Here is a 13,045-nt window from a genome sequence, read left to right as displayed (position 1 = left end):
GCCTAAGGTTGCTATAACTAGAAGGGTTACTTAACTGTGGGTGATTGATACTCCTTATTTCTTCCATTCACTACCTCAGTTTCGATGTCCTGCTACACCGACACGGTTCTCATTCCGGCAGGACGAGGTATCTGTCGGATCGTCCCGGCTAGAAGTCGTGATTCTATAAATCTCCACTATCCCCGTTACGAGAGTCACGCGTTCACTCGGAGCAGGGCGCTCTATTTCACATCCCGCTTTCTCTTAACTCAATGTTATTATCACTGATTACATTACTATTCACAAGACGATTTAACGTCTCATAACTATTATACAAACTAGAGGTCACTCCATTAAGATCTGAGACCGATGAGTGATGATTAAACCAAGGGTAATTTTCCCCAGGACACAGTCCATTGTGACGCGTCAGTCACCCGGTCCTACTCTTATCACACTTTTACCACTCTATTACCGTAGTCCCGTAAATCACGTTCCCTCACTCTCCACCAGGAACAGTTACGACACTTCTTATTATGAAATGAGGCCTATATTAATCCTTAGGCCACCGTGAATGTCAATTTCGTGGTTCCATGTTTTTCCTGCTTCCTCACCACCATTCAAAACAATCCGCCTCCCCCTCCCCCGCACATCCGCGCATGCGCCAAGGGAACTCTTGGTTCTACTCCATTTTCAAATACATTTTGACTCCTATCGGCACATAAAACACCCATTAGGCGCTATAGTTTCGGAAAATTAAAAATTTTCCACAATACGGTTCAAGATTGCTTTTTAGAACAGGTTGTGACAGAACCAACTAGAGGAAACAATCTGCTTGACTTGGTTCTTGCCAACAAAGATTCACTAATTAATAATCTTGAGGTTAATGATGAGCTTGGGGAAAGTGATCACAAATCACTTAGTTTCAATATATCATGGAATTACCCAGATAACTGCAATCAAATCTCTGTCCCAGATTTTCGCTTGACCGACTTCATGGGACTGAAAAATTACCTGGGTGGACTAAATTGGGATGTCCTGACTATGGGTCAGGTAGGTGGTGTTGGTTGCCAATATGACGTTTTTCAGAGCATAGTTCTAGCTGCCCAGACAACTTTTGTTCCGAGTAGGGAAATGAGATCTAACAAAAATGATCCCAAATGGATGAACAATAGATTAAAACATCTAATTGGTCAAAAGAGAGGCATATATAGGCGTATCAAAAGAGGGGATGGGCAGTTAAGAAATCAATATATTCAATTAAAGAGAGAAATAAAGAAAGGAATAAGAAAAGTAAAATGGGATTATGAGGCTAAGGTCGCAAGGGATTCAAAGACTAACCCAAAAGAGTTCTTTCAGGTATACAGAAGAAAGATTAGAGACAAGACTGGCCCACTTAAGAGTAACTCTGGTCAGATCACTGACAGTGATAAGAATATGTGTGAAATTCTAAATACCTACTTCCTCTCAGTTTTCACCCAGGAAAATATTAGCGATATTCCTGAAATAATAGATTATGTAGAACAGGATGATAATAAACTATGCACGATTGCGGCAACTAGTGACATGGTCCTCAGACAAATAGAGAAACTAAAACCTAACAAATCCCCTGGCCTTGATGAAGTGTTCGTAAGGGTGTTTAATGAATGTAAAGAGGAACTTAGCATACCTTTGGCTAATCATTTTAACATATCACTACAAACTGGCATAGTGCCTGATAAGTGGAAAATGGTAAATGTAATAGCTATTTACAAGGCAGGTGACAGGTCCTTATTTTCGAACTATAGACCAATAAGCCTTACCTCCCTAGTGGGAAAATTTATGGAATCAATAATTGCCGAAGCAATTCGTAGCCATCTTGACAGGCACAGATTGATTAATGATTCTCAACACGATTTTACAAAGGGGCGTTCCTGTCTTACGAATTTACTAACTTTTTTCACTAAGGTGTTTGAGGAGGTAGATAATGATAATGAATATGATATTGTGTATATGGACTTCAGTAAGGCTTTCGATAGAGTTCCACACCAGAGGTTATTGAGGAAACTTAAGGCACACGGAATAGGAGGAGAAATTTTTTCCTGGGTATAGGCATGGCTGACAAATAGACAGCAGAGAGTTTGCATAAATGGGGAATAATCAGAATGGGGACACGTCACAAGCGGTGTTCCTCAGGGGTTAGTGTTGGGCCCGTTGTTGTTCACAATTTACATAAACGACATAGATGAGGGAATAAATAGTGACAAAAGCAAATTTGCTGATGACACCAAAATAGGCCGTCCAGTTCATTCTAATGAGAACATTAGAGCACTCCAGGATTATTTGAATAGTGTAACTATTTGATTGTCTAACTACTGTAATTATCGCTCTTTGCTCGTTTCCCTGCATGCTTCTTTCTGGGCAGCGACCCACGGAGCTATCACGTGATCGAGGTGGGGGGTGTCCTCACCTCGCCTGAAGTATTCAGTCTGGTCTAGACTCTCTTGGTGGTTGGAAGTATCCCTGACAAGAGCCTAAATCTCCCTTATTGGCCCTTGTTGGAGGATCGTCTCTGTAGCTTTGTTAGTTCTGTAGAACTCTGTTCACAGAACATTGTATAGACTTGGTGATTTTCGACATTGTACTGAGGTTGTGTGTCGCTTAGACACTCTGAGCAACTCAGGTCCTGAGCTGTAGCTTCTGACCTAATTTGTACTGGTATCTGTGTATTGTCACAGTCGGGTATTTTCTTATGCTGAACATAGATTCAGTCGTATGGGAGTTTTGTGATTTTTCTGGAGGATCTGCAGATGGTCCCTACTTAGTGTCGTTATATTATCTCCTTGTTCCTGATTCTGTGTCGCAGTTGCTTGTTATATTGCCATTGGGCTTAGCATTCTTTTTCTTGTTCAAGCAGACTGTTCTGACTGCCAATTGGTCAAGAAGTTAGTTTATGTGAGGACTTTGTCAGTCACTTGTTTAAGTCTAGTCGAGCTGTGAGACATAGCGAACTACTTAGAGCACCTACACACATACACACAAACTTACTTGTACGTATTTGTAATATCTTATTAAATGTTAATGTACCAGACGGTACTTAAGAATTATAAATGTGATATGTGCTTCAAGCACAATAATATTATACACGAGAGAAGTGATTATTATTATTATTTTGATTATTATTAATTTAATTTACTTTGATAAAATACCTCTAGACTAAATAAATTTATTAAACTTTAATTTCTCTAGTTAGTAGCCTACCAGTTGTAATCCTGAAGCACTATTGAATCATACTGAATTCTAATGAATAATTGGACAAGGATACTGACTACTTGTTAAGAAAACCCAGTAACAGGCTGGATGCTAGAAGGGCAGTCCTTTCTAGTATTCACTGGAGATCTCTAAGCTTTTAGAATAGCGTTTTTTGTAACAAGGCCTGTTGCAGTGTTCCTTCTTTCTTATGTTCTAGTGGAATCCCAGTGAAAAAATGCCCTCAGTGCATATGAAAGCGATCTGGAAGAGATGCATCTGCTAAGAACCCTTTGACAGAGCTGTTGTCTGAAATATATATTTTGTTTCTGTTTTTCCAATAAGGGTTCGAGGAGTAACATTATATATTTATTAGTATTAACTTAATATTTAAACACTTTACCCATATTTTAAAGAAATTCAGAACTGCTGTAATCTTTAATTGTGAATTTTTCGTTCTAATGAAATGTTAATTATATTGACTTCATTGTACATAAAATATATTGATTTTATGTCTACATCGAACCCTAACTAGAATATTATTAGCCACATGCACCACAGTTGTGAGTACAGTAGGCGCAAAAATTTGTGAAAGACCGCAGCAAAAGACAAATCTGAAATAAAAATGCCTCACAACTACAACAGAAGAAAGCGACAGTGAAAGATCAAGTAATGAAACTGAAACAAGAAGTAGAGTCACAAGAAGCAACAAGGACCAAAGGAGCGTTTTAAGGAAGTTTACTCAGGGGAAACAGGGAAAATACCAAACAGGTCTGTATGACGTCCATAACCGGCAGGATATGGACACCATACACACAGAAAATAAGGAGGTGGAAAAACAAGTATTGAAACTTTATAGGTATGATGATACTTGTTCAGTTTCACTGCTTGCTGACTTCCTTGGACATTCTTACTAGGCACACAAATAACAAGCACATGTATGTATACGAGATGCAGACGGGAATGGGAGAACAAAGGAGATAGTAGGATAAAATTAGAAGTACTGGTAAAGGTATTAGTAATAATAGTAGTAGTAGTCAGTAGTGCAGTAGTGGCAGAAGCGGTAATGAGAAGAGAGCAGTGGTAGTGACATTAGATTTAGAGAGTTGAGTGTAAGCGAAGCAATATTACTACTACTACTACTTTTAGTAGTAGTAATAGTAGTAGTTACAGTAGTAGTTGTAGGAGTATTAGAAGTGGAAGTAATCTAAGGACAAGAAAAAACAAATAAATGGGAGCACTGCAGGAGAACTAATGGCCCACGAGGGTGGAACCAAAATCACAGAAGGAAACTCGTATGATAAAACTTACCTAGGAAGAAGAAAGGAAAAGCAAAGAAAATTAGGAAAATGAAAGGAGGAGATAAATATTGGGCCAAGCCAAGAGTGAACTGGTTTGGAGTATTTGACAATGTAATGAGAAAGGACAGCATCTACGGACACAAAAAGTAATGAAATGGTAAAAATATGTTAGACAAAATATATTGTTAGGGTAATAATTAGGATTTAAATGAACGTTACTGATATTCTAATCTTAATTGAATTTAGCTCATGTCTACATATACAGGAGACCGTCGATTTGAACATTTTTCAATCATCTATGCCATTTTTTATATAAGACTTTTGAAAACTGCTGCAAATTTTCAACTGGTAACCCACCTTAAATCACTACAATCAACATCGTTGTATGCTGCGCTTTCCTGTAACCCTACCTTCTGTTCTGCCTAGCTAAGAGACCTAAACTGCTTGCTAGTGCTATCTGATCCTAAACTCTACATATCTCTCAGTTCGTCACAACCATTGAGAAGTGAGGACGTGCGCTGCTCATTTACCAACATGGCGCTGCAGAGCTACAGACGCATCAACACTGTTTGCGTTGAGTTGACCCGTGGGGCTGTCACTGGAGCCACGATGGACTTGTTACTACCGGCGATTATCCGTGATACCTACGGTATCGCAAATGAAGAGATATGTGGTGTAGCACTTAATGGGACGACACGGATCTTCGTTAAAATGACGTCAGCAAATGTTTATGAAGCGGTGGTGGATAAGTATCAAGAGACCATTATAGCCGTCAATTCAGCTGTATCAGTACGTCTACATGATGTATCACGACACTACACATGGGTTAAAATAAGGAATGTGCCTTTTGAGGCGAATGAATTTGTTATAAAAGATGAACTACGTAATTATGGTACGGTTCATATGGCCTCTGCAGGTCGGTGGGCCGCTGGACCTTATGCTGGAAGTTTGGAGGGAACATATTCAGTCAAAATGACCTTACGCCATCCCATACCGTCCTATATTATGTTGCAAGCATTTCGAACTCAAGTATATGTAACATATGCGGGGCAACGTCGTACGTGTCGGCTGTGTGGATCGTATGACCACATAGCGGCACAGTGTGATAAGCGTCGTGGGAATCTCCAAATATCGCAACAGCAACAACCGGAAGAAGTCGAGGAAGTGGAGGGACGAGAACAGTCTTATGCTCACCCGTCTCGACAACGGACATCTTGGAGTGAAGAGGTAGAAAAAGCGCAGGAGAAGGCTTTGGAGGATGCAAAACAGCGAGAAGAATCACCATCACTGGATATAAATAAAGTATTTGAAGAGACTCTGCCCACTATGGGGGACGAGGATGTAGCGGCGTCTTTAGTGAAGGCACTGGATGTATTGTTAGACGAGTCGATCGTCAACCGTGTGGAGGAACCAGGTGCAAATTTGGGATCGGTTGAGCATCATGGTGAGGCGACGGATGAAAGCATTGAGTCTGGGGTGTCGCATGGCATGATGGTAAATATAGCAGAAGTGGAGGTGCATCATGATAGTACTAAAGAAATCCCAATGCAGGTGGAGGGTAGGACGCGAAAGCGAACTGCGACCCCACCAGACTCAGACGACGTGCTTACTCCTGCCCAAAGGCCAGGGAAAAAGTCTTGGGCGGATGTACAGAGGAAAGGGAACAGTGAATCCACGAAACAAGAGTTTATCAAGGTGATTCCCAAAAAAGGGGAGAGGGATAGAGGTGTAAAATGTATAAGTGAAAAGTCTATACCTAGAACCAAAGGAAAATCCCATTAATTGACTTTAAGGTTTTGACAATAAATATTAACGGTTTGAGATCTGAGCGGAAGCGAAAGTGGTTTAATGAATTTTTGGTGCGTCTAGATGTGGATGTGGTATTTATCCAAGAACACAATTACAGAATTGGATATGAGTTGGAATTAGATGGTTACGATGTGTATATGGAATATGCGACGAGGTTAAAAGGAGGCGTCGCCATTCTGGTAAAGGAAAATAGCCCGTTTGTAGTACGCCATAGTGAAAGGGGGGAGGGGAGAGTGATTAGGGTGGATGGTTTATGGGGTAGAGTACATATAAGTTTTGTAGGTGTATATGGGCCGGCCGAGGGAGATGCACGACTTAAAACTCATTTTGTACAAGATGTATTAGTATATCATCTACGTAGTTTACCAAATGTAGCGATAATAGGGGGAGACTGGAATTGTGTAATACGACGAAAAGATGTGGAGCCTCGAGGAGCGGGTTGTTGCTTGGGGTTCCTGGGAGATTTATTGACGAGTGTGGGTTTAATGGATGTGTGTGGGGGGGGTGGCAATGTGGAGCATACTTTCATTAGAAGAGATTATGCGGCGAGATTAGATAGAATGTACGTGTCTAGTGCGGTTACAGTGCGGAGAGTGAGTGTGATAAATGTGGTTTTTTCGGATCATAGAGGAGTTGTAATGGATGTAGATATTGAGGGTGTGCCTAGAAGGGGTCCGTCATTTTGGAAATTAAATGTAAAGTTATTGAAGAGAGAGGAAAGTCGTTTGTCTTTTGGGCATATGTGGGAACGCCTTGTGGTTGAAGCACCTGGAGATGTGGCTTTGGTTAATTGGTGGGAAATGATAGCCAAAAAGCGAATTAAGGAATTTTATATTAGTCAGGGAGTGAGATATAATCAGTTACAGTATGGTTTCCAACGATATTTAGAGGGGCAGTTGCGCGACTGCTATGTACAAGCGAATGCTAATTATCCTGTTACAGAAATTGAACGAATTAAGGAGCAACTACGTAATTTACAAAACGAAAGGTTTGATGGGGAAAGGCTTAAGGGTGGAATCGAAGAGGTTTTGTGGGGAGATCGGCCGTCGGCGTGTGTGTTGAGGAATCAACACAGACGTCGCAAAGCAATGGAGTTAATGGGGTTGAATGTCCAGGTAGGTATGCAGGGGTATAGAGTGAATCAGGTGTTGACGACGACGGAGGGTATGAGTGGGTATATTGATGCTTGGGTTAAATTGAAAACGCAAAGTGTTGGAATAAGTGAAATTGCATTGCAGTCAATCGGTAGGTTTATGCGTTGTGAGCTGGAGGAGCATGATCGTTTGATGTTGGGAGGGCCGATAACGGAGTGTGAGACTTGGGAGGCTTTATCTGGGGCGCATTTGGGTAAGGCGCCAGGAATAGATGGGTTGCCCAGCGACTTTTATATTCAAAATTGGAACGTTTTAAAGGGGTTTTTGGTACGTTTATTCAATATCATGAAGCGGGATGGGGTTTTAGGGGAACAACAAAGGTTGGCTGTGGTCGTCCTAGTTCCTAAAGGCGAGCCATTAACGGTTAAAGATTATCGTGCAATCTCGTTATTATGTGGGGACTATAAAATTTTTGGAAGGATCTTGGCCAACAGAATAAAAAAAGTCCTGGGCAAAGTGATTGACAAGGGACAATATGGGGTGCCGGGCAGGTCTATGTATGAAGGTCACGGTATGATTAGAAGTTTTATTGAAGAAAGAGTAAGATTGGGAGATGGGGGGGTATTGGCTATAGATTGGGAGGCGGCATATGATAGTGTGGAACGGGAGACGTTATGGAAGATAATGAGATGGCAGGGGTTTGGGGCGGAAATTATATCATGGGCCAAATTAATGTATCAAGAGGCATCTTTGCGTGTGCAGGTGAATGGGAGGTTGGGAGATCGGATTCAGATGGGAAGGGGTTTGCGTCAAGGTTGTCCCCTTTCACAAATTTTTTTTGCTTGTTTTCAAGATCCCTTTTATAGAGGGATAAGGGTTTTATTGGAAGCAAATGGGATGAGTAATGTAAGGGGTGGGGGAGCGGGCATTGTTGGATATGTCGACGACACGACGATTTTGGTGAGAGAAAACATGGATTTGATTCGGGTAGAAAAGTTAGTGAAAGTTTTTGAAAAGGCTACTGGCATGACGATCAACATGAGGAAAACAAAGTATATGAATCTTGGAAAAGGGTCGCGTGAGGAAGGAATGGTAGCTGAAAGGTGGGAAAGGGTGGACCAAATAAAGATATGTGGGATCGTTTATGTAAATGATATCAAGTCAGCACAACAAATAAATTCCGTGCGTATCGTTGATAGTGTTCTGAAGCGTCTTAGTGGGTTGAGAGCTGCTAATTTAAGTTTGCAACAAAGGGTGATAACAACGAATGTGCTATTATATAGTAAACTATGGCATGTTACGGTAATATTTCCGATACTTCGTTGTGAATTAAAAAGGTTACAAAAAAGTGTTTTTAGATTCATTTGGGGAACAGGGAGCGAATGGTTAAGTAGAGCGGTTGTCACACTCCCGGTTGGCCGTGGAGGGCTGGGTCTTATAGATGTCGAAAAGAGGATAATAAGTATGTATTTAAAACATAGTTATAAGCGGGAGGGAGGGGCGAAAGAAGACGGTCTTCATAGGATACATCAGGATATGCGACGGTGGTGGGGGGGTCGGGAGTTCATGATAGGTGAGGCAATGTTACGGGTCTTCATAAACGTGAGGGATCACTCACAAATTAAATTGAGAAATCTTGATAGGGCAGATGGTAAGGCTCTGGTAGCGGCGGTAGAAGGAGTTTATCCGATGTATGATTGGCATAATATTTGGGGGCGTTTAAATAAATTGCGTTTAAAACCTAAAGTCAGAGAAGTTATGTATAGATTTTTACATGGAATCTTGCCGTCAGGAATGGTTTTATTCTATAAGAGAATACGAGAGGATGGGGAATGCAGGGATTGTGGAGGATTGGCGACTATTTATCATACGGTGTATTTTTGCGATTGTATTGAACTTATAAGGGTTTGGATGGGTAAGGTTTTAAGGTTAGTGGGGGGAGGGGGTTTGCAGGTTTTGAGGGTTTTAAGTTTAGATATAACTGGGGTGAATAAAAGGGTTGAGAATGCGATTGGGTATATGATTACGGATTATATATACATGATGTGGGCTATGAGGGAGGCGGACGTGCGTGCAAGAATTAATGCATTGGCAGCAACTTTTTATAGGACACAGTGTAGAAATAAAGGGGTGTATGGAGGGAGATGGGAGAGAGATTTTAGTGAGGGTTATCGAAATTTCACATTAAGGGATTTATGGGATTTGCAAAATGGGTAAAGGGATACGACGGGCTATTTTCCTAGACTTGGGTGTGAGCATGGAGAGCTGTTTATATGGATGTATAAATGAGTTTTGATATCTAGAGGCAGTAGGGTTATTACCCCGAGGTTTTCAAGAACTACACAATATTCATTGAGGAAGGTGTAGCACTACGATTGCATATTTTTATCATGTATAAATCATTTCAAGGACTTTATGATGAAAATTTTCTATGAGACTCAAATATGTGCATAGGAGTCTTTACTGTTTTTGATTCAATTGTAAGTGGTAAAAAGTGTTTCCTAGCGTATAGCAATTGGTTTTTATTTTGTTATATTTTATGCTGTGTTACAGTGTGCTTTTCAGTAATATTATATTACATGTAACTAGTTTGCATTATTTTTCTTTGTTTTGCTGAGATGTAAAATATCACATCGTAGTTTTGTTTTGTTATATTGGATGTTTTTATTGTGACTTTTAGTATTATCCCGTTTCCTTCTTTGAATAGTAAATACCTATGTATGTTAAGATCTCGTGATAATCGCCAATATTAATGTTTTGAGTATCGTGGTGCTCTGTTAAGCACCTGAGATCTTAGAATTAGTCTTGCATACGTGTGTTGACAGGCAGAAACCTCACCTAGTATGTGCCTGATGTAGTCTCATGTAGTGTAATGTGTGTGCTTGTGTGTGTCATTGTGCGTGTTTGTTTGTTTTTATCTCTGTTTTATTGTACAATCTTCATAATTTCCAGTGTTTGATGTTTGGTAATATGTAACCTTGTTAGAGATGTTCTTTAACAAATAAAGCAATACCACTGTAATGTATAGTGTTGTGTGAGTGTATTATCACTGTAATATACGGTGTGTTGTGTGTGAGTGTAATAATACCAATGTAACATAACGGTGTGGTGTGTGTGAGTGTGTATTACCACTGTACTGTATGGTGTCGTTATTAGGTCTCGGGTTAAGTGCGATTCTAGTGCAGTAATCTTTTGTCGTGTATCTTTTTAATATATTTGTCATTTGTATCGCACTGTTTTAAATAAAATATAAAAAAAAAAAAAAAAAAAAAATATCTCCCACAAATACTCTTGGTCTTTTCTCTACAACTGAAGACACGCCTCTCTAGTGCTGTCCTCCGCTGGTCCCCACTCGCCCCTTCAGGGATTTTCCTAGATTGTCATTGTCATTGATAAAGATGCAGAGAAAATTATAATTTTATTTTATTCCTTTCATTGTAATGAATTAAATAACTAATATGTACTAAATATTTTATATTTTGCTTTTTTAGGGGGGTTATAATGAATGTAATCTTATTTTTCCCATATATTCTTTTTGTGTCAATAGTAGCTGATGAAGCCTTGCTGCCCGCTGTGTATGGAACGACACATTAGAGAATTTCTCACGACTCCAGTACAGCCATCGAATTTAGTGTCAGAGCCTCAACCATCTACCTCAACAGACAATCCACAACCTCCCACCTCAGTCCAGTAGGGCCATAATATCTCTCTCCACTCTGTTCGGAATCAATGACAAGCTCTGGTAACCACAGTTTAAGATAAGATATATTATCTCTGTAACATTTGTAGCCTTAACGAAAGCATTTAACATAATACATATCTCTGTAACATTTGTAGCCTTAACGAAAGCATTTAACATAATACATCACGACAACCAAATTAAATTATATTTTTTTTTTTTTACAATTTGGAATCATAAAAAAAGATTGATTGCCATTTTTGAATGGTCAAGGGAACGTAACCCTACTTTTCCCTAATGTTCTTCAGTTTATTTCAGATTATTTTGTCTTGGATGCTATTTTCAAGATCGTAACTACCCTCATAATCGATGGTCAACTGTTTTTACAGAGCTGATAATTATCCTGATGCTAATTTTAATTGTTAGGGGAAATTGTATTTATTTTTAAATTGTTATTTTAGGAATCTTGTTGAAAAAATCTTAAGCTATGATTTTAAAGGGCACAAAATATCTGTAGCCAAGTCAGTGAGTGCAACCAGGTTTAGAGGACGTCGTGCGTGTTGTTCTAAATGGAACCCCAGAATTTTTATGTGAAATGGTCTGTTGTTGAGCTCTGGGAAATCCTGTGAACTTGAAAGGATTGTGAGAAGTTTAGTGAAAAATCCATATACTTCTAGTGGTAGCAAGTACCAATACAACCGTCTACGCTCTCACCACCTCATGCACAACCACAGCCCTCAACACTGTCATGCCTCAAGCAACACTACAACCTTAACACCACCTCAAACGCTAATGCAACCCCATCACCATCACTGCATCAGACACTGCCACATTCCAAACACCATCACCACAAGTACCATCAAAAACCTCAGCAATACCACCACCACACCTCCACCACTCTAACCACCTCAAGCACCACCGTGACTCAAACACCAACGTCATATGCACCACCTAAACGTCTAACAATATCACCACAACAAATACCACCACAACACAATACACTACACAAATAACCCACACATAGGAGAAAGAAAATTATGACAACGTTTCGGTCCGACTAAAGACGCCACAACTCCAACACCATCATCACCCCAAGTGTAACCGCAGCCCAACATCTTTACCCATCAACCACCACCATAACTACAGTGTGAGGGAAAAGTAGGTGTAAGTGGGGTTAAGGTTGTTCGGGCAACCAGGAACCATTAGTTACGTCGCGTGCACCCCCCCCCCTTCTCTCTGGCGGGCTGGGGCGAAACTAGTTCCTGGTGTCCGATTTGTTAGTTTCTACTCCTGGTAATATTGACCTTACCTGGTGTGGGTTGAGGTTTGGAGAGTCACTTCACCTCCACTCTTCTCCTAATCAGGTAGGGTGATATACCAGGAGTATCACTGTTTGTTTCTTTATTTTGTTTGCTGGGTACCAGTAATGATTTTGGCATTTATCATTCTTTTCAATTCTTAAATGTTATATTATCATAACTATGGGTAACCAGTTTATTTTCTCTTATTTACCAGCTCTGTTCCTGGCGTGGTCTTCCAGGATAGACGCCAGATAAAGGAGCAAGACGTGTTAATAATACTTATTAACATTATTCTACTACTACCGGCCCTTACCTATTCTACTTGTGCTCCATCCAAGTGGTAGGAGATTCCAGAACATCGGATTACCATCTGCCCAGGATAACCTACATAAATAACATCAGAGGAACTATCCAGGGCCATACCTACTCCTGCCCAACTAAAAGAAACTGAAGGCCATTTTTTTTTTATTATATTTAATTTTAAGTAAAATTCTCAAAAATCATTTTTCTCATTTTTTCCTAAGTTATTTCTTTATTTATTTTTCCATTAATTTCTTTTGTTCAGTTGGAAGGCGTTCCACTGACAACAGCACCACCACTATCCCCAGCACCAGCATCTGATCAAGCACCACCACAACCCTTTCCCCCAATAGCACC

The 13,045-nt window shown here is 40.1% G+C and overlaps 1 long non-coding RNA gene across 1 annotated transcript; it reads left to right on the top strand.

Annotated features, from left to right (window-relative positions):
• Positions 1–12,226: 12,226 nt before the first annotated feature.
• LOC128705670 (uncharacterized) lies at positions 12,227–12,831 on the top strand. The gene is made up of 2 exons (XR_008409741.2): positions 12,227–12,451; positions 12,603–12,831. It is a non-coding gene; the product is annotated as an uncharacterized lncRNA (long non-coding RNA).
• The last annotated feature ends 214 nt before the right edge of the window (positions 12,832–13,045 follow it).

This window comes from Cherax quadricarinatus, chromosome 65, assembly GCF_038502225.1.
Source record: "Cherax quadricarinatus isolate ZL_2023a chromosome 65, ASM3850222v1, whole genome shotgun sequence".
In the NCBI taxonomy this organism is placed as follows: domain Eukaryota; kingdom Metazoa; phylum Arthropoda; class Malacostraca; order Decapoda; family Parastacidae; genus Cherax; species Cherax quadricarinatus.
This window is presented reverse-complemented; position numbering and strand designations above follow the sequence as displayed.